Genomic DNA, 20,002 nt, shown 5'->3' on the forward strand with positions numbered 1-20,002 from the left:
GGGGGGAGAAAGAAAGAAAAGGACGCAGAAAGTAGCAATTCCGTTGAAGATAAAGGCAGAGAGAGAGGAGGAAGTGCAAGCTCTCTGGAAGCCTGGGGGACGGGCCACAGTGAGACTGGGTCACGTTGCCGGCGGAGCCATTTGAGCAGTGCACGGCGGTTGGGCGCAGGACCTATTTGGCTGTGACGCTCACTCCAGGTTTTTAGCGCCCTATCCCCTAGGGCTCATCTAAGACTTAAAATGGCGGCGTTTGTACCGAGGGAAAGTACCGACCAAGTACCGGGTGTGGAAAGCAGCCAATGGACAAATCTATTAAGGAAAGTACAGAAACCCGCTAATTTTTTGTTTTGTGGTGAGTGCTGAGTTTCACGTCAGCTAGAAAAATGTCCGTTAATAAGGCTGCATACTTGGGGATCGCGTGGCCTGCCTGAGTGGGGGAGGAGCTGGCCTGCTGTTCATTTTACTCTCTTGCCTCATCGGAGAATAATTTCTCTTTTTTTAGTCACTTACCACCACGGATGAAGTTAGACGGTTGCGGATACTAGCTTGTAGGGATTCTGAGCCGTTTTCCTCTCTTTTTAACTTGTTTAAATGGGTTTTTATTGACACCACGCCGACGCCAGAACGCTTTCAGTAACAGCCTAACCCGTTGGACCTACCTTATTTCCTTTGTGTTGCATTTCGCGTGCAAAGGTTGTTTTGATAAACTAATCAGTTTGTAGCATACTTATTATGGGCTAGATTTAAAATTTTTTTGTATCCTTTGTATAGGTCTCAGGTGAGGACTTCTGGGCATACATTTATTCTGGAAGCACATTGTTCTGTTCAGAAGTAGGGGTGTGTGTGTGTACAGGTAATCTCTTGGGGGAATTGTTACATTATTTTGTGGATTATTACCTTGATGATTCACTAAGAAAAGAGCTAGATTTTTCATGTTCAAATCTTTTGGTGAAAATATGTTTATGTTAAGCGTAGCATATTTGGGGAAGACTAAAACGTTTGCAGCTTTATTTTTATGAGGAGTAACTGAAAACAACCTGTATATCCATCTATATAGGACATTTATGTTATGAAATATTTTGCAGCTGTGGAAACAGATTTACCTCTTCACACACTTTAGATCTAGAGAATGATATAATGGATTGTTATGTGAGAAAAGCAAGTTACAGAATATCTAGTATGCTGTTTTTGGTGGGAGGAATGGTGAGGGAATGTAAGATTAACTTTCTTTGTCTTTTTGGGGGGGGCTTTCCACATATGTTATGAAGTACTTAAGATATACAAACATATAAAGAATAATACAATGAGAGATGCAAAAAAAAAAAAAATACAGTGAACCTCTGTTTTCACCATCCAAACATAAAAATAAAATATTACCATCATAGTTGAAGTTCTCTGTGTACTCATCCCTGAATGTGTCCCTTTCTTCCTTCATCCCCAGAGGTAACTATTATTTTAAACAGTGATTATATTTCCCATGCATTTCTTAAACTTTTGTGACACGTGAACTTCTAGCATGGATTAGTTTTTTAAATAAGTTTGAAGAGAAATTTTAAAAAGAAAAGTCAATAAAAAAGAGGAGTTTTAAAGTGCCTGTTATGTGGATTATAGTAACAGGGGCCATTTGAAATTTCTTTTAAGTTGCGGGCAGAATCTAATTAAAAAAAAAAACAAAAACAGGAAATAAGTGTTGGTAAGGAAGTAGAGAAATTGGAACTGGTGTACATTGTTTTGGGGATATAAAATGGTGCAGCCACTGTGGAAAATAAAAATAGATTGCCAGTTTATAGGTTAAACACGGAATTACCATGCTTCCTTGCCAACACTTGTTATTTCCTGTTTTTGTTTTGTTTTGTTTTGTTTTTTAATTCAACCATATTAGTGTGTTTGAAGTGGTGAGTCCTTATGGATTAGATCTGTGTTTTCCTAGAGACTGATTTGGGGTATGTTTTCATGTCCTTGTTGAACATTTGTATGTTTCTTTGCAGAAATGTCTATTCAAATCCTTTGCCCATTTTTTAATTTAGGTATTTTTTTTTGTTGCTGTTGTTGAGTTGTAAGAATTCTTTATATATTTTGAACTGTTATATATTTGATTTGAAATTTCCCATTCTGTAGGTATTTTTCACACTTTATTGATAATGTCGTTTGGCGTACAATTTTTTAAAAGTTGGAAGTCCAATTTGTTTTTTTCTCGTTTGTGCTTTTGGTGTCAAATCTAAGAATTCTTTGTCAAATCCAAAGTCATGAAGTCATACATCTCTATTCTTTTAAATGTTTTATGGTTTTAACTCTTGTATTTATGTCATTGATCCATTTTGAGTTCACTTTTGTATATGATGTGAGGTCCAACTTCATTCTTTTATACGCACGTAGCCAATTGACCCAGCACCATATGTTGAAGAGACTGTTTATTCCCTATTGAATGGTCTTGGCACCCTTGTTGATATCAGTTAGCCTTAGATGTGTAAGTTTATTTCAGGTCTTTCATATTCATTCCATTTGTCTCTGTATCTGTCCTTATGCTAGTACCACACTGTTTTGCTTACTATAGATTATAGTAAGTTTTAAAATTGCAAAGTGTCACTCCGCCAACTTTGTTCTTTTTCAAAATTGTTTTGGCCATTCAGGGCCCCTTGCAATTCCATATGAATTTTAGGATCAGCTTGTCCATTTCTTTTTAAGTCATACAGAAAAAAAATAAGAGGAGCTACAAACCAAAAATACAATAATACTGGCATTTATGTTTACCTATGTAGTTATCTTTACCAATGTCTTTTATTTATTCATACACTTTTGAGTTGGTCTTTTATCCTTCCGTTTTAGCCTGAAGAACTCCCTTTGACAGTACGTGTAAGGTAAATCTATTAGCAACGAACTTCCTCAGATTTTCTTTATCTGGCAATGTCTTAATTTCTCTTTTCAGTTCTTTTGATGGATATATTGAAATATAGTTCACACATCAGTTACCCGCTTAAGGTGTATCGTTCATTGGTTTTCAGTATATGTGCAACCATCACTACAAACATTTTAGAATGTTTCATCACCCCAAGAAGTCCATGCACTTTAGCCATAAACCCATACCCCTTGAGCCCTACCTGCTCAGCCCTAGGCAACCACTAATCTACTTTTTGTCTCTACAGATTTCCCAGTTTTGAACATTCTGTATGGATGGAATCAGAATATGTAGTCTGTTGTGTTTGGCTTCTTTCACTTAGCATAATGCTTCAAGGTTTATCCATGTTGTAGCATGTATCAATACTTCATTCCATTTATGACTGAATAATGTTCCACATTATGGATATACCACATTTTGTTTATGCATTCATTTATTGATGTATATTTAAGTTGTTACTGCCTTTGGCTATTAAGAATAATTCTGCTGAAATATTCATGTACAAATTTCTTTCTAGAAATGTTTTCATTTCTCTAGGTATATATTTAAGAGTGTTTTTGCTGGGTCATATGGTATCTATGTTTAATTGGGAAACTGTAGACTTTTTTCCAAAGTGGCGGCACCATTTTACATTCACAGCAGCGCGGTATATGAGGGCTCTAACTTGGCTACATTCTCACCAACCATGTCATCATCTGACTTCATCCAATTCTAGCCATCCTAGTGGGTGTGAAATGGTGTCTCATTGTAGTCTTCTTTCCCACAAGGTTAGTCCTCTGACCTTGGTCCTTAGGGAGGGGCAATTTGAATATGCCCCCAATCACCCTGGGATGGCTGGTTTTGTTAGGGCTGTCTTTCCCTGACCACACCCAGCAGCCAAGATCCACTTACTGGGAACTAATTAATTGTTTTCCACAATGCCCTGGGGCATAAACTACTTTGAAAGCAAATGCAGTCAAAACGTGTGTCCTTTGAAGAAATAGTTTCTAAGCTTATTGTTTGATATTTGTTCTGACCCCAGGAGGGCCCCTCCCAGTTGTTTTAGTCTCTAGTTCTCTCCTGCAAACTAGTTTCCCTACAGTTTAGCCTCTGTATTTTGAATGGGCTATTTGGCTTTTGCTCCAACCTCACTTTTCTCACTACTCCTGTAGGCTTGACTTTCTCCAAGCTCTTACAAATGAAGTCAGTCCCTTTGGGAAGAAATTAAGAGCTATCTGTTTTAATGTCTGCTTCTTTCCTCAAACAGAAGCTCTGAGCCTGGTCTCTGGAGGTGGGGTGGGAACAGTGGCAAGTTTCTGAGTGACAATAGTACTTCTTGGAGGGGAGGGTGCAGCCACAGGTCATCTGGTTTTGCTTTTCTCTCCTCACAATCCAGGGCAAGGATGATTAGGGTCCCAGGCTTTTCCGTGCACCACACCCAATAAAGTATACATTCTACCAGTGGGGGCCGGAAGGCCTGGAACCCCTGCCTCTCAAGCACACTTGTCTAGGACTCAGCCCTAGCAACAGGCAGCTGGGGGTTGGATGAGAAACTCTGTTCCTCCTGGGAAGAAAGCCCTCTGAATGAGACCTGTGGGGGTAGGGTGGGGACAGAACCCTGTGTTCTTGGTTGCAGGAGTCTTGAGTGGAGGTTCCCCTTCCTTGAGCTGGCATGGGAGAGGGAGGGAGTGGTCTTGGTTCAAATACAACTCATCTTTCTTAGTGAATTTTTGAAGTTGTTCTTGAATGTAGGTTTCTTCATTTGCCTTTTGTCTTTAGGTCAGTTTCCAGAGGCTTTAAATGGCTTAAAAAAGTAGTTTTCATCAGTTTCAGTGCAGAGCAACAGGTCACTTGAGCTCATGCTGTCATGCCATAAATTGTTCTCTTTCCTTTATTTTTGAAAGACGTTTTTGTTAGAGATTTGTTGGTTGACAGCTTTTTTCTTTCAGCACTGTAAATATGTCATTGCACTGCTTTCTGGCCTCTGATGATGGGTTACTTTTCTTGCTTTTAGAATTCTGTCTTTTTTTGGGGAGTTTCAACAGTTTGATTATACTACATCTCACTGCATCATTTTGGGTTTATTCTCTTTGGGGTTCATTGAATTTTTTTAAGATATGTAGATTGGCCACTGTTCAAATATTCTTTTTTTTTTTTTTTCTTTTTTAAGTAGGCTTCATGCCCAGTGTGGAACCCAGCACAGAGCCCAATGCAGGGATTGAACATGACCCTGAGATCAAGACCTGAGCTGAGATCAAGACTTGGATGCTTAACCAACTGAGCCACCCAGGTGCTCCTGTTCACATATTTTCTGTGCCTCTTTGATTTTGTTCTGGACCTCTCATTTTGTATATGTTGGTATACTTGATGTTGTTGCTTAGGCTCTTTCCATTTTTCTTCATTTTTTTTTTTTTCTTTCTCCACTCCTCAGACTGGATAATCTTTTTTTTTTTTTTTTTTTTTTAAGTGTTTATTTTTGAGAGAGAGCAAATGCGCGAGTCAGTGGGGGGAGGGGCAGAGAGAAAGGGAGACACAGAATCCAATGCAAGCTCTAGGCTCTGAGTGGTCAGCACAGAGTCTGATGTGGGGCTTGAACTCAGGAACTGAGATCATAACCTGAGCTGAAGTCAGACACTTAACCGACTGAGCCACCCAGGTGCCCCAGACTGGATAATCTTAATTTACATATCTTCATGGTCATTTTTTCTTTTTTTGGCCTATTGAAATCTTATGTTGAACCCCTCTAAAATTCAGTGAATTTTGAATTTCAGTTATTGTGCTTGTCAGCAACAGGATTTGTTATTTGGTTCCTTTTTGTAATTTTTGTCTCTTTTTTTAATTAAAAAATTTTTTTTTCTGTTATTTATTTTTGAGAGAGAGACAGAGTGTGAGCACGGGAGGGGCAAAGAGAGAGGGAGACACCGAATCCAAAGCAGGCCCCAGGCTCTGAGCTGTCAGCACAGCCTGACACGAGGCTTGCTCGAACTTACAAGCTGTGAGATCATGATCTGAGCCCAAGTTGGACGCTTAGCCGACTGAGCCACCCAGGTGCCCCAGACTGGATAATCCTAATTTACTTACCTTCATGGTCATTTATTCATTTTTTGGCCTATTGAAATCTTACGTTGAACCCCTCTAAAATTCAGTGAATTTTGAATTTCGGTTCTTTTGCTTTTCAGCAACAGGATTTGTATTTGTTCCTTTTTGTAATTTTTGTCTCTTTTTTTAAAAAAGTTTAAAAATTTTTTTTTATTATTTAGTTTTGGGGGAGAGAGAGAGAGAGTGAGTGAGTGAGGAAGGGTCAGAGAGAGAGGGAGACACAGAATCTGAAGCAGGCTCCAGGCTCTGAACTGTCAGCACAGAGCCTGACATGGGGCTCGAACTCAAGTTGTGAGATCATGACCTGAGCCGAAGCTGGATGCTTAACCGACTGAGCCACCCAGGCGTCCCAGTAATTTTTGTCTCTTTATTGTTATTTTCTATTTATTGATACACTGTTTCCTGGTTTTCTTTAGTTTTTGTCCATGGTTTCTGTTAGCTCTTTATCATATTTATGATAGTTGATTTTTCTAGTAAGTAATGTCTGGGCTTCCTCAGGGACTCTTTCTGTTAACTTTTTTTCTTTCTGTGAATGGGCCATACGTGTTTCTTTACATGCCTAATAATTTTTTAATGAAAGATTTTCTTGAAAAGTAGGTACTTTGCATTTTGAAGTATGGTGGCTCTGGAAATCAGAGTATTTCCCCCCTCCCCAGGGTTTGTGTTGTTCCATATTGTGGGGTGCAGTCATCTACTTGTTTGATGACTTTTCTAAATGATTTTTGCAGACTATATTCCTTGTTATACGTGAGGAGTAAAGTGTCCATTCCATTATCTTAGTTGTCAGGCAGAAGCCTGATAAGATTTCTTTAAATGACAGAATGGCAGCCCTTTTCTTCATTAAGCACTGTCCTGATTAGAGTAAGTTTCTGATTAGGTTCTGGAGTTCTGTAAAAGATTCTTACGTTTTTTGCCAGCTTAATAATTTCAGTGGAAGAATGGATCCTAGGAGCTCCATATTCTCCCATTTTTGGTGTTGTCCTCTCATGTCATACATTTTGGTTTGTGATTTCATTATAATTCAGTTCACAGAAATTTCTATTAATTTTGCTTCTGATTTCTTCTTAGTTTCATGGGTAATTTAGAAATGTAGTATTTAATTTCTAAGTATTTGTGGAATCCTGAATTTTTGTTTTGATTTTGAATTTTAAAAATTCCATTGTGTTAGGGGCATCTGGGTGGCTCAGTTGGTTGAGTGTCTGACTTCAGCTCAGGTCGTGATCTTGTGGTTTGTGGGTTTGAGCCATGCATCGGGCCCTGTGCCCTCAGCTCGGAGCCTGGAGCCTGCTTTGGATTCTATGGCTCCCTCTCTCTGTGCCCCTTCCCTGCTCGCTCTCTCTTTCTGTCTCTCAAAAAATAAATAACAGTAAAAAAAATTAAAGATAAAAATCTATCATGTTGGAGAACATACTCTGTATGATTTCAGTCCTAAAGTTCTTCAAGGTATGGTTTGTGGGTGAAATTGGGCTTGTTGCCTGACTTTGTATGGCTGGTAAACTATGAGTAATTTTACGTTTTTAAGTGGTTTAAAAAATTTACAAGCAGAATTGTATTTCTTAACTCGTGAAAATCATGTGAATTTCAAATTTCAGTGTCCATAAGTAGTTTTACTGGTATACAATTATACTTACCTGCATACATATTGTCTATGGATACTTTCATTCTACAAAAACAGAATTGAGTAATTAAGACAGTGTCCATGTGGCCTGCAAAGACTAAAATATTTACTGGCTCTTTAAAAAATAATTTTTTTATGTTTATTTATTTTTGAGAGAGGGAGAGATAGAATGTGAGCAGGGGAGGGTCAGAGAGAGAGAGGGAGACACAAATCTGAAGCAGGCTCCAGGCTCTTAGCTGTCAGTTCAGAGCCTGACATGGGGCTTGAACTCAGGAATGGTGAGATCATGACCTGTGCTGAAGTTGGATGCTTAACCCACTGAGACACCCGGGTGCCCCTGACTCTTTTTTAAATGTTTAGTTTTGAAAGAGGGAGAGAAGGGGGGAGGGTGGACAGAGAGGGGAGAGACAGGAGACAGAGGATCCAAAGGAGGCTCTGTGCTATCTGCAGAGGGCCCTACTGTGAGATCATGACCTGAGCCAAAATCAAGAGTTGGACACTTAACCAACTGAGCTACCCAGGCGCCCCTTACTGACTTGTAATGAAAGGGTTTGCTTACCCTTAGTTTATTTTTTTTTATACATTTATTTTTTTTTTAAATTTGTTTTTTTTAACATTTATTTATTTTTGAGACAGAGAGAGAGCATGAACAGGGGAGGGTCAGAGAAAGAGGGAGACACACAGAATCTGAAACAGGCTCCAGGCTCCGAGCTGTCAGCACAGAGCCCGACGCGGGGCTCGAACCCACGGACCGCGAGATCATGACCTGAGCCGAAGTCAGATGCTCAACCAACTGAGCCACCCAGGCGCCCCTAGTTTATTTTTTTTAATGTTTATTTATTTTGAGAAAGAGAGACATAGCGAGCAGGGGTGGGGCAGAGAGAGAGGGAGACAGAGAATTCCAAGCAAGCTCCTCACTGCCAGCATGGAGCCTGATGTGGGGCTCAAACCCATGAATCTCGAGATCATGACCTGAGCCAAAACCAACAGTCTGATGCTTAACCAACTGAGCCACCCAGGTGCTCCTACCCTTAGTTTAAACAAACATCCCTTGTACCTGTTACTCTATATTATGCTATCACCACAATAGCACTCAACAATAATTGAGAAAAGATTTTATGCTATAGCATTTCTCTTAAACATGAGTAAATATATTCTTTCTGCATCTTACCATTTTGCCCCTTTGAAAGGCAGAGATAAAAGCACACTGAACAAAAATACTGGTGACTGATATATGAGGAAAACTACAGCTATCTTATGCAAATAATTTTTTTTGTATTAGAACTTTCTGCACATCTCTTCCATTCTGATTTCTTTCCAAACTTAAATATACCAAAGGTAATAAATATTAAACCATTTTTATTCAAACTAATCTGTCTTTACTAATGTACACATAAGCATTGTGTGTAGTTATAATCAATCTGTCTTAAAAATACCATTTTATATTTCACTTTTTAATGTTCTTTCTTTTTTTTTTTTTTCAACGTTTTTTTTTTTTTTTTTTTTTTTATTTTTGAGACAGAGAGAGACAGAGCATGAACGGGGGAGGGGCAGAGAGAGAGGGAGACACAGAATCGGAAACAGGCTCCAGGCTCCGAGCCATCAGCCCAGAGCCTGACGCGGGGCTCGAACTCACGGACCGCGAGATCGTGACCTGGCTGAAGTCGGACGCTTAACCGACTGCGCCACCCAGGCGCCCCTAATGTTCTTTCTTAAAGTGTTATTTTATATCTATCAATATGGGCCCCAGAGCTGTAGTTTCAAATAGGTTTTTAGTATTGAATTTCTTTTTTCTCTTTTTTACTCTTTGACCCCTTCACCCATTTGTCCTCCCACTCCATTCCTCTGGCAACCGCTAGTCTGTTCTTTGTATCTGTGAGCTTGGTTTTGTTGTTTTAGATTTTACATATAAGGGAACTCAATACAGAACTTGTCTTTCTCTGTCTGATTTATTTCATTTAGCATAATGCACTTGAGATCCATTCATGTTGCAAATGGCAATATTTCATTTTTTATGGCTGAATAATATTGTATAATATACACTATACTTTCTTTATTCATTCATCCATCAATGGACACTTACATTGTTTCCATGTCTTGGCTGTTGTAAATAATGCTTCAGTGAACAGGGAAATTCATATGTCTCTTGGAGATCCTGATTTTAATTCTTTTGTATATATGCCCATAAGGGGAATTGCTGAATCATATGGTAGTTCTATTTTTAATTTTTTGAGGAACCTCTGTACTGTTTTCAATAGTGGCTCTACCAGTTTACATTCCCACCAACAGTGCACAAGAGTTCCTTTGTCTCTACACCCTCACAGACACTTGCCATTCCTTTTCTTTTTGATAAAAATCATTCTAATAGGTATGAGGTGATAATCTCATTGTGGTTAACATTGTTATTTGCATTTTCCTGATGATTAGTGATGTTGAGCATCTTTTCATGTACATGTTGGCTATCTGGATGTCTTTGGAAAAAAAGTCTATTCAGATCTTCTGCCCAATTTTTAAGTTGGATTTTTATCTATCTTATGACAGTAATTTTTGACTACCAATATGGTGGAAAAGAGTGGCAAGGTAACAAACGTTTTTACTTTGAAAAGTGAATAAAGTAGATTAAAGAAATAATATTACGCCGGCATAGATCTGGAAAATATGAGGAGAGAAATCTATCAATTGAAGCTGACTCCAGAATGATATAGATGATAGAGTTAATGGTTTAAAGACTTTACAGTTATTATGAATGTAGAGGAAAGACTGAAAATGTTAACTTGTATGAAAGGTATAAAAAAGATTTCAACTTCTGAGAATTAAAAGTGTAATTTTTTAAATGTTTATTTAGAGAGAAAGAGAGAGACAGAGCACAAGTAGTGGAGGGGCAGAGAGAGAGGGAGACACAGAATCTGAAGCAGGCTCCAGGCTCTGAGCTGTCAGCACAGAGCCCGATGCGGGGCTCACACCCACAAACCGCAGTCGGATGCCCAACTGACTGAGCCACCCATGTACCCCTGGTTTTTAAATTTTAAGATGTCGAGAGAGTTTCTCATCATCTTCCTGTTATTAATTTCTAGATTAGTTATATTGCAGTTTGAGGTAATACTTTGTATACTTTCAATTTTTCTATGTGTGTTAAGCTTTGCTTTATGTGAGTATTCTGTATGTACTTAAAAAGAATGTGAATCCTGCTGTTGTTGGATTGTTTATAACTACTGAAAACATTTCCTTGGTTGATAATCTTGTTCAGTCTTCTATACCCTTGCTGATTTTATGCCTGTTAATTCTACTACTCACAGGAAAGTGTTGAAGTCTTTATACTTGTTGATTTGTATTTCTTTTGTCAGTTTTTTTCCCCATGTATTATGAGGCTCTATTAGGTGCATATATGTTTAGCATTGCTGTGGCTTCTGGTTGAATTGACCCTTTTATCATATGTAATTCCCCTCATTTTCCCTGGTAATTTTCTTTGCTCTGAAATCTGTTTTTGCATTTAATGTATAAAATAGCCAGTCCTGTTGTTTGGTTGGTGTTTACATGGTGTGTATTTTCATATTCCTTTACTTTTAGTCTTCCTGTATAAATATATCTGAAGTCTTTCTTGTAGATAGGATATTGTGTCATGGTTTAGGCTCTTTCTTTCTGTCATTCTCACAATTTCTGTGTTTGAGTTTTAGTGCTTAGGTAATTTATATTTAATGTAATATTGATATGTTATATTTGGATTTAGGTTTACTACTTTATTCTTTGTTTTTTTTTTGTTCCTTTTTTGTTTCTCTTTCTCCCCCCGCCCCCCACCCCCTTTGTGCCTTCTTTTGGGTTATTTGAATACTTTTTAGTTTTCCTTTTTAAGTATTTGTTTTAGGAGTTATACAATACTTATTTAAGTTTTCACTGTCTTTTACCCTATAATTTGGAATGTAGAAACCTTAACATCTTTTAGGTTCCTTAACTCTCTTTCATGCTATAATGTCATATATCGCATCAGCATACATTGAAAACTATCAGATGCTCGTATTTTTTGTTTTCAACCCTAAAACGATTTTAATTTTTTTTTTTAACGTTTATTTATTTTTGAGACAGAGAGAGACAGAGCATGAACAGGGGAGGGGCAGAGAGAGAGGGAGACACAGAATCTGAAACAGGCTCCAGGCTCTGAGCTGTCAGAGAGCCCGACGCGGGGCCTGAACTCACGGACCGTGAGATCATGACCTGAGCCAAAGTCGGACACTTAACCGACCAAGCCACCCAGGCGCCCCTAAAACGATTTTAAAGAATTCAAGAGAGATAAATAATCTATTGCATTATCCAGATAAATGTTTGTTGCTCTTTATTCTTGATGATTCAGAATTCCTTCTGGTGTTTCCCTTCTACATGAAGAACTTTTAGCAATTCTTTAGATAAGATCTGAGGGGCTATATATGCTTAGTTTTCTATCATCTGAGAATGTCTTTATTTTCATTCTTACAAGTAATTTTTCTGGATAGATTATTTTAGGCTAACATTCCCTTTCTTTCAGCCATTTAAACATGTGCACCACTTCCTTTGGCTTCCCTAGTTTCTGATGGGAAATCAATTGAATCATTATTTCTCTATATGGTAACGTTTTATTTTTTTTTCTTACTGCTTGTATAATATTTTATTTGGTTTCACTTTTTGGCAGTTTTATTATGATATATCTGGCTGTGGATTTCTTTGTGCTTATCCCTTTGAAGTTTTCTTAGTTACTTGAATCTGTAGGTCTATGTGTATTGCAAACTTTAGAAAGTTTTCATGCATTAATTTTTTCAAATATTTTCAGTCCTACACTCTTTCTCTTACCTTCTGTTATTGTCTCATAGTTCCCTGAGCCTTTGTACATTTATGCTCATTTATGCTATTAGCATTGGATGGTTTCTATTTATCTCTTTAAGTTCCTTTGTCATCTCCATTGTGCTTTTGAGTGTGTCCATTTATTTATTTTTTAATTTTAGTTATTATATTTTTAACTTTAGAATTTTCACTTTTTTTGATATCCTATTTATTGACAAGATTGTCACTTTCAATATTTGTTGCAAAATGTTTGTGGTTGCTTTTCTCAGCATTTTTATAATAGTTATTTTAAGGTCTTTATCAGATAGTTTCAAGAACTGTCATCTTGTTGGCATTTTTCATGATTTAATTCATGTTATGCAGCCTTGGCAATAATGCAGTAGAAGCAGTGCTGTGCCATTCTCTGTGCATCATGTTGTACATGTTGTCAGTATGTCTTAATACATGTGATGGTAACTTTCATCTCTTGGTTAAAGTGTACCAAAGTTGTAAAGGAGATGTGATATATGTATACAATGGAATATTACTCAGCCATAAAAAATGGAATCATTCCATTTGTAACAACATGGGTGTATCTAGCAAGTATTATGCTAAGAGAAATAGAGAAAGACAAATACTGTATGATTTCACTTGCATGTGGAATTTAAGAAATAAAAGAAATGAACAACAGAAAAACAAACTGGGACACCAGGTGGCTTAGTCTGGTAAGTGTCTGCTTTGGCTCAGGTCATGATATTGTCGTTCGTGGGTTCGAGCCCTGCATCGGGCTCTGCTGAAAGCATAGAGCTTGGAACCTGCTTCAGATTCTGTGTCTCCCTCTCTCTGCTCCTCCCCGACTCGTGCTTGCATGCTCTCTCTCTCTCAAAAATAAATAAATATTTTTAAAATATGTAAAAAAGGAGACAAACCAAAAAACAGACTCTTAGCTGTGGAAAACAAACTGATGGTTACCAGAGTGGAGATGGAATGGGGGGATGGGTGAAATAGGTGATGGGGATTAAGTGTACACTTATTTTGATGAGTACTGAATGATATATAGAATTGTTGAATCATTATGTTGTAAACCTGACTGTAATATAACACTGTGTGTTAACTATAATGGAATTAAAATTTTTAAAAAAGAACAACAAAAAAATAAAGTGTTACCAACGTTTTCCACTGTAAAGTTGTTGCTTTTCTCTTTCAGTTTGATATGTTTCTTGTGGGGATCTACTTTGAGATTTTGCATATGTCATGTTTTTCATCTTACTTTCACCCACTGAAATTATCTATCCATGCCTCTTAACCTGCCACAATGATTATATTAGTGTTTGTTTCAAGGTTATTCCTTCTATGTTTAGTAATTGGAAGTCTGTAAGGAATAGCTGTGCCTTCTCTCCACTTTATTTATTTAATTAAATATTTATTAATTAGTATAGACTCATTGATACTTACTTCATTCTTTGGTTGTAATCTAATACTATCATTTTGTTGTAATGGCTCTGAGGTTTTGCCATTGGGCTTTTCTTTGGGTTAGCTCCTGTGTCCTTTTGATATGCCCCCATGGATTTTGAGTATTGCTCTACTTTCTCACATCACAATATGTATTAGGCATAACTTGTTTTTTTCCCACCCAACTCTGGAATCAACCATTTTACTAAGGGATCTTGGTTCCTGTGCCCATTGTTATTGGGGTGTCATTGTTTTTAGGTCCTCTCAGTCGACAGAATTAGGAAGTGTAAGTTTATAGTCACAAACATAGACATCCTTATTTCTGTAAGTATTCTTCTATACATATGTGTTTGTGTGGTTGTGTGTATGTAAAACCATGAATTCATATTTATATGTGTGATTCTAAATAAAAGCACAGGGTTCATTCTCTTCTAATCTTCCAATTTTTCTTTTCTTTTTTTTAAGTTATTAAATTTGTTTTGAGAGAGTTAGAGACAGTATGAGCAGGGGATGAGCAGAGAGAGAGGAAGAGAGAATACTAAGCAGGCCCCACACCGCCAGCACAGAGCCCAGCACAGGGCTTGAACTCACAGAACCGTGAGATCATGACCTGAGCCAAAACCAAGAGTCGGACACTTAAGCAACTGAGTCACCCGGGCACCCCTAATCTTCCCACTTTTTAAAAAAAATTTTTTTAATGTTTATTTGTTTTTGAGAGAGCATAAGTGGGGAAAGGGCAGAGAGAGGGAGATAAAGAACTGAAGCAGGCTCCAGGCTCTGAGCCGTTCGCACAAAACCTTATGCGGTACTTGAACCCATGAACTGTGAGATCATGACCTAAGCTTGGTTTCAGCTCAGGTCATGATCTTGTGGTTTGTGGGATTGAGCCCCACATTGGGCTCCACACTGACAGCATATAGCCTGCTTGGGATTTTCTCCCTCTCTCTCTGCCACTTCCCTGCTCGTGCATGTGCGTTCTCTCAAAATAAATAAACATTTTAAAAAAGTAAAATGGGACACCTAGATGGCTCAGTTGGTAAAGCATCCGACTTCAGCTCAGACCATGACCTCACGTTTATGGGTTCAAGCCCTGCATCAGGGCTCTACACTGACAGCTTGGGGCCTGGAGCCTGCTTTGATTCTCTGCCTCCCTCTCTCTCAGCCCCTTCCCCACTTGTGCTCTCATGCTCTCTCTATCAAAAATAACTTTAAAAATATTAAATAAAAAATAAAATCAGATCTTAATCTGTATAAATATGGTCTGTGTATTTTTTAAAAATTAAACTTTTATATTGAAATAATTGTAGATACACATTTAGTTGTAGGAAATAATACAGAGATAACCCATGTATTGTTTACTGAATTCTCCCCAATGGTAACATCTTGTAAAACTGTCCAAATGTAACAAGGAAATTGCTTTGATACGGTTCTCTAATCTTTTTCAGATTTCTGAATTTTCATATATTTTTTATTTTAATTTTATTTCCAAATTTTTATTAAATTCCAGTTAGTTAACATAGTGTAATATTAGTTTCAAATGTAGGATTAGTGTCAGATGTAGAATTTAGTGATACGTCACTTACATAAAACACTCAGTGCTCATCACAAGTACCCTCCTTAATACCCATCATCTACTTAACACACCCCATACCCACCAACTCTCCAGTAGCTCTCCAGTAACTCTCATTTTGTTCTGTATATTTAAGAGTCTGTTTCCGGGGCATCTGGGTAGCTCAGTCGGTTAAGCATCTGACTCTTGATTTTATTTTGACTCAGGTCATAATCTCAAGATTTGTGAGATCAAGCCCTACCTCTGTCTCTGGGCTGACAGTGCAGAGCTTGCTTGGGATTCTCTTTCTCCTTCTTTCTCTTCCCCTCCCCTGCTCACTCACTCTCAAATTTAAAAAAATTAGAAAGATGGGGCACATCTGGTCCCCAACCCCCAAAAAGAGTCTGTTTGCAGGTTTGCCTTTCTCTTTTTTTCACCCATGTTTATCTGTTTTGTTTCTTAATTTCCACATATGAGTGAAATCATACGGTATTTGTCTTTCTCTGACTTACTTTGCTTAGCGTAATACCCTCTAGTTCCATCCATGTTGTTGCAAATGGCAAGACTTCATTCTTTTTTATGGGTAATATTCCATCTCTTTTTTATCCACTTATCAGTTGATGGACATTTGGACTTTTTCCATAATTTGGCTCTTGTTGATAATGCTGCTATAAACATCAGCGTGCATGTATCCTTTTGAATCACTGTTTTTGTATCCTTTGGATAAATACCTAATAGTGCAGTTGGCTGGATCATAGGATGGTTCTATTTATATATTTTTTTGTTTTAAGTTTATTTATTTATTTTGAGAGAGACAGAGACAGCATGAGTGGAGGTGGGGTAGAGAGAGAGGGAGTGAGAGAATCCCAGGCAGGCTCCACACTGACAGCACAGAGCCCAATGCAAGGCTCAAACTCACAGAACCTGAGAGTTTATGACCTGAGCTGAAACCGAGAGTTGGACGCTCAACCAACTGAGCTACCCAGGCACCCCAAGATAGTTTTATTTTTAACTTTCTGAGGAACCTTCACACTGTTTTTCCAAGTGGCTATACCATTTTTCATTCCACAGTGTAAGAGGTTTCCCCTTTCTCTCCATCCTTGCCAACACCAGTTGTTACCTGTGTTGTTAATTTTAGCCTTTCTGACTGGCATGAGGTGATACCTCATCATAGTTTTGATTTCTGTTTCCCTGATGATGCGTGATTTTGAGCATCTTTTCATGTGTCTGTTAGCCATTTGTATGTCTTCTTTGGAAAGAATTTCTATTCAGGCCTTCTGCCCATTTTTTAACAGGATTATTTGTTTTCTTGGGTGTTGGGTTTTATAAGTTCTTTATATATTTTATTTTATTTTTAAAAAATATTTATTTTCGGGAGAGCACAAATCAGGAGGGGCAGAGAGAGGGGGACAGTGGATCCGAAGCGGGCTTTGCACTGACAGGCTGGCAGCAGCAAGCCTGATGTGGGGCTCAAACTCATGAATCGCAAGATCATGACCTGAGCCGAAGTCGGACACTCAAGTGACTGAGCCACCCAGGTACCCCAGTTCTAACCCTTTATCAGGTATGTTATTTGCAAATACTGTATCTTCTCTCATTGCAGAGGTTTGTTTTGTTATGCAGAAGGTTTTTATCTTGATGAAGTCCCAACACTTTATTTTTGCTTTTGTTTTCCTTGCCTCAAGAGATGTATCTAGTAAGAAGTTGCTACAGCCTGGCCCCTGTCAAAGAGGTTACTGTTTGTGTACTCCTCTAGGACTTTGATGGTTTCCTCTCCCACGCAAAGGTAGGTCTTTCATCCATTTTGAATTTATTTTTTTGTATGGTATAAGAAAGTGGCCAGTGTCATTCTTCTGCCTGTTGCTGTCCAGTTTTCCCAACCCCATTTGTTGAAGAGAGTGTCTTATTCCCATGGGATATTCTTTCCAGCTTTGTGGAAGATCAGTTGACCATATAGTTGTGAGTTCATTTCTGGGTTTTCTATTGTTCCATTGATGTATGTGTTTATTTTTGTGCCAATTCCATACTGTCTTGATCACTACAGGTTTCTTTTTTTTAAAAAAAAAATTTTTTTTAATGTTTATTTATTTTTGAGACAGAGAGAGACAGAGCATGAATGGGGGAGGATCAGAGAGAGGGAGACACAGAATCCGAAACAGGCCCCAGGCTCCGAGCTGTCAGCACAGAGCCCGACGCGGGGCTCGAACTCGCGGACCGCGAGATGATGACCTGAGCCGAAGTTGGCCGCTTAACCGACTGAGCCACCCAAGCGCCACGATCACTACAGGTTTCTAATATAGCTTGAAGTCCAGAATTGTGATGCCTCGAGCTTAGCTTTTCTTTTTCAAGATTTCTTTGGCTATCTGGGGTCTTTTGTGGCTCTATATAAATTTAAGGATTGTTCTAGCTATGTGAAAAATGCTGGTGGTGTTTTGATAGGTGTTATATGAAATGTGTAGATTGCTTTGGGTAGTATAGACATTTTAACAATATTTGTTGTAATCCATGAATGTGGAATGTTTTTTCATTTCTTTTTTTTATTTTAAAAGGTTTCTTTCTTTTTTAATTTATTTTGAGAGAAACAGTGTGCCAGCAGGGGAGAGGGGCAGAGAGAGAGGGAGAGAGAGAATCTTAAGCAGGCTCAATGCTCAGCAACAAACCCAATGTGGGGCTCAATCCTACAACTGTGAGATCATGACCTGAGCAAAAATCAAGAGTTGGGCGCCCAGCTGACAGCCACCCAGGTGCTCCTGTTTTTTTATTTCTTTGTGTCATTTTCAGTTTCTTTCATCAGTGTTTTATAGTTTTCAGAGTACAGGTCTTTCACCTCTTTGGTTAGGTTGATTTCTGGGTATCTTATTATTTTTCGTGCAATTCTAAATGGGATTGGTTCCTTGATTTCTCTTTCTGCTGCTTTATTATTGATGAATAGAAGTGCAACAGATATCCGTATGTTGATTTTGTATCCTGTGACTTTAATTAATTCGTGTTATCAGTTCTAGTAATTTTTTGGAGTTTTTTGGGTTTTCCGCATAGAGTATCATGTCATCTGCAAATGGTGAAAGTTTGACTTCTTTTCTTGCTGATTTGGATGATTTTTATTTCTTTTCTCTGATTGTTGTGTTTAGAACTTCCAGCACTATGTTAAATAACAGTGGTTAGATTGGACATCCTTGTCTTGCTCGTGACAATAGAGGAAAACCTCTTAGTTTTTGCACATTGAAGATGATATTAGCTGTGGGTACTTCGTAAATGACCTTTATTATGTTGAGGTGTGTTCCTTCTATCCCTACTTTCTTGAGGGTTTTTAAAAAGAAACGATGCTGTATTTTGTCAAATGCTAGGTTGACTAATTTGTTGGCATATAATTTTTCATAATATTTTCTTGTAGTTGTTTTTCTGTGGTGTTGGTTGTTCTTTTGTCTCTCTCATTTGTGATTTATTTATTTGGGTCCTCTTTTTGATAAATCTGGCTAGGGGTTTATTGATTTTATTAATGTTTTGAAGGAACCAGCTCCTGGTTTCATTAATCCGTTCTACTGTTTTTGTTAGTTTGTTTTTTAGTTTTTGTATCATTTATTTCTGCTCTAATTTTTATTTCTCCTCTGCTGTCTATATGCTTTGTTTTTTGTTCTTTTTCTTGCTCCTTCAGGTGTAAGGTTAGGTTGTGTATTAAGATTTTTCTTACTTTTTGAGGTAGGCCTGAATTGTTAAATACTTCCCTCTTATGACTGTTTTTGCTGTATCCAAAAGATTTTGGACCAGTGTGATTTTATTTTCATTTGTTTCCACAGTTTTTTTATTTCTTTTTTATTTTCCTGGTTGACCTATTGTCTACTCACATGTCGTTTAACCTCCATGTATTTGTGCTCTTTTCAAATTTTTTCCTTGTGCTTGACTTCAAGTTTCATAGTGTTGTGGTCAGGAAAGATGAATGGTATGATCTCAGTCTTTTTGTACTTTTTGAGGCCTGATTTGTGACCTAGTATGTGATCTATTCTGGAAAATATCTCATATGTACTTGAAAAGAATGTGTATTTTGCTGCTTTAGGATGGAATGTTCTGAATATATCTATTAAGTCCATCTGGTCCAGTTTGTCATTCAGAGCCATTGTTTCCTTGTTGATTTTCTGCTTAGATGATTTGTCCATTGATGTAAGTGGGATGTTAAAGTCCACTGCTCTTATTATTATGAATGATGTTCCTTTATGCTTGTTAATTGTTTTATATATTTGGGTGGTTCCAAGTTAGTGGCATAAATATTTACAATTGTTAGATGTTCTTGTTGGATAGACCCCTTTATTACAATATAGTGCCCTTTTTCATCTTATGTTACGATCTTTGGTTTAAAATCTAGTTTGTCTGGTAGAAGTATTGCTACTCTGGCTTTCTTTTGGCATCATCTGCATGGCAAATGTTTCTCCATTTCTTCACTTTCAATCTGTACGTGTCCTTAGGTCTAAAATGAGTCTCTTGTAGGCAGCCTATAGGTGGGTCTTGCTTTTATTTTATCCATTTTTACACCCCGTGTCTTTTGTTTGGAGCATTTAGTTCATTTACATTCAGAGTAATTATTGATAGATATGAATGTAGTGCCATTTTATTACTTGTTTTTACATTG

The 20,002-nt window shown here is 37.7% G+C and overlaps 2 long non-coding RNA genes and 1 other non-coding gene across 3 annotated transcripts; 1 reads left to right on the forward strand and 2 right to left on the reverse strand.

The window, feature by feature from the left end:
• Nucleotides 1-366: 366 nt before the first annotated feature.
• On the forward strand, nucleotides 367-17,965 carry LOC125931768 (uncharacterized). The gene is made up of 3 exons (XR_007460483.1): nucleotides 367-853; nucleotides 5,046-5,165; nucleotides 17,067-17,965. It is a non-coding gene; the product is annotated as an uncharacterized LOC125931768 (long non-coding RNA).
• On the reverse strand, nucleotides 5,319-9,043 carry LOC125931771 (uncharacterized). Its single transcript, XR_007460490.1, has 2 exons — nucleotides 8,359-9,043; nucleotides 5,319-6,278 (listed from the first exon to the last, which is right to left on the reverse strand). It is a non-coding gene; the product is annotated as an uncharacterized LOC125931771 (long non-coding RNA).
• TRNAR-UCG (transfer RNA arginine (anticodon UCG)) lies at nucleotides 8,316-8,400 on the reverse strand. The gene has a single exon. It is a non-coding gene; the product is annotated as a tRNA-Arg (tRNA).
• Nucleotides 17,966-20,002: the final 2,037 nt, after the last annotated feature.

The sequence above is a fragment of the Panthera uncia genome, chromosome X (assembly GCF_023721935.1).
Source record: "Panthera uncia isolate 11264 chromosome X, Puncia_PCG_1.0, whole genome shotgun sequence".
Taxonomy (NCBI): Eukaryota; Metazoa; Chordata; class Mammalia; order Carnivora; family Felidae; genus Panthera; species Panthera uncia.